This window comes from Echinops telfairi, unplaced genomic scaffold, assembly GCF_000313985.2.
Source record: "Echinops telfairi isolate 266 unplaced genomic scaffold, ASM31398v2 ScPeMD7_2291;HRSCAF=2852, whole genome shotgun sequence".
Taxonomy (NCBI): domain Eukaryota; kingdom Metazoa; phylum Chordata; class Mammalia; order Afrosoricida; family Tenrecidae; genus Echinops; species Echinops telfairi.
Genome location: NW_022106189.1, coordinates 29,659,897 through 29,662,166, shown reverse-complemented (window position 1 = coordinate 29,662,166; position 2,270 = coordinate 29,659,897).

The window sequence follows — 2,270 nt, the reverse complement described above, 5'->3', positions numbered from 1 at the left end:
TTTCTTCGCCATCCTGGGTTTGCATCGGTGCGGACTCCGGGGGATTTATCTTATTTATCGTCAGTCTTTGCGTCTGCATCCCATGCGATCGGGATCTTACTGTGTCGAGCGTCTTGTTCCAGCTTGGGCCAGGAGGCTCTTCCCGTGCCCTGCTCCCAGACTTCTTTGGGGTTCTCCCCAGCCTAGCACCCAGGGGTTACGCACTGGGCTCCTAACTGCAAGGTCAGAAATTCAAAACCACCAGCCACTCAAGAGGAGAAAGATAGGGCTTTCAACATCCATAAGGAGTTAGTCTCGGTCATGGATTGTGATCAAATGAATTTTTTAAAAAAGGAGTTAGTCTCAGAAACTCAGGGGCATTTCTGCCCTGCCCTCAAGGGGTGCTCTGAGTCAGCCCCGACTGCTAGCAGTGAGGTTGTTTTTTTGGGGGGGTTAGTGCTACACCCAGCCATTCCTCTAAGGCAGTGGTTCGCAACCTTCCTAATGCCGAGACTCTTTAATACAGTTCTTCATGTTGTGGTGACCCCCTAACCATAAAATGATTTTCGTTGCTACTTCATCACTGCCATTTTGCTACTGTTATGAATCGGGCCACTTCTGTGAAAGGGTCGTTCAACCCCCAAAGGGGTGCGACCACAGGTTGAGAACCGCTGCTCTAAGGAACCCTGGTTCTTTTCCTTGGAAGTGGCACTCAAACCAGTTGCTTCCAACTGGCAGTGACCCTGTGAGTGTCAGAGGAGAATGGCTTCGTAAGGTTTTCCGTGGTTGGATTTTTGGGGCTGGATTGCTAGGCCTTCTGACTTCCCCCAGCGGGACTCGAATTACAATCCTTTGGGTGAGCGGCTCAGCACCTTCATTTTTTGTACCAGTTGTGGACTCAAGCGTGATATTTAGAAACCAAGATCTCTCAGGATGATTTTTCTTTTCTTTAAAAAAAAAGATATCTTGAGTTTTCATTTTTCTTGTATTTCACTTGACAGTACACATAGCAAACGGGTTCCCTGTTTTAGAGCGGGCACACAAAAGTGTCCATGACATTGGTCACACACCCCTCCATGTGTCAGCGCACACAGGCCCCCACCCCATCCACTCTGGGCTCCTCGCTTTCTCTGGTTCCGATTTTCAACCCCTGACTGCCTTCTCCTCTTGGCTCTTGGGCACATGTTAGCCTAGTGACCTCATATTGCTCTAGGGCAGCAGTTCTCAACCGGTGGGTTGCGACCCCTTTGGGGGTTGGACGACCCTTTCACAGGGGTCACCGGATGCATAAGAGTAGCAAAATGACAGTGACGAAGTAGCAACGAAAATAATGTTATGGTTGGGGGGGGCGGTCACTGAAACATGAGGAACTGTATGAAAGCGTCGAGGCATTAGGAAGGTTGAGAACCACGGCTCTAGGGGATTCAAGAGTGTTTTCAGCTCCAGGTCCCCGGGCTGTCTTCAGACCAAAGTCTTGGGGTTTGTCAGACCAGTTACATCTGCTCTTTTTGGGGAAGACCAGTTACATCTGTCAGACCAGTTACATCTGCAAACTCTTTGGGGAAAAGTTCATTTTTGCTTTTACGGTTTCCCCCGCTCTGTCTGGGACCTCTGAGCTGGTTTGAAGGTGTACCCCTCTGGTGGAGTAAGCTCTCCCCAATGTTCAGGGCCATTTGCATTTTCCGTTCACATCCGGTCGGTCTTTAAAAGAAGCGCACATCCACTGTGGGACCATGCAGGGAACAGGCTGTGCTGGTTGCCAGGCATCCAGCGAAGGCTGGTGGGAGGTTTGCTTGTACAGGACTGTCTCCCCCTCGCTCTCCCAGATGGACTTCCTTCCCTCATTTGTGAATGCCCCGAGCTTTGCTCCTATGCTTCACCCCGACGTGGAAGAGCTGCAGGTTACTTGATCACGCTGTCTCCTTCTTTTGAGAAATCTCGGGATGCGTTTTGCTCGCGTTTTCTTTGGGTTTCTGTTTCTGAAAAGGAATACGTCCTGGTGACACGCATCGTGCTAACTGACCGGTTTGTGTGTTGAACCCACTCAGCGACTCAGAGGGAGGAAGACTTGGGGACTCACTCCCAGAAAGATGACAGCCGACAACCCTATCCTAGGAGCAGCTCTGCGGTCACATCCGGCCGACGTGAGTCAGCATCAGCTCCACCGGCGCCCAGCAAATACAACCACAGCGTTTCCATAAATAGATCACATTAATTTTGGGGGGTCATCCTTGTTGATTCCAGATGAGTAAGATAGTTCCAGATGAGTATGAAAGTTCTCTCTCCCATTT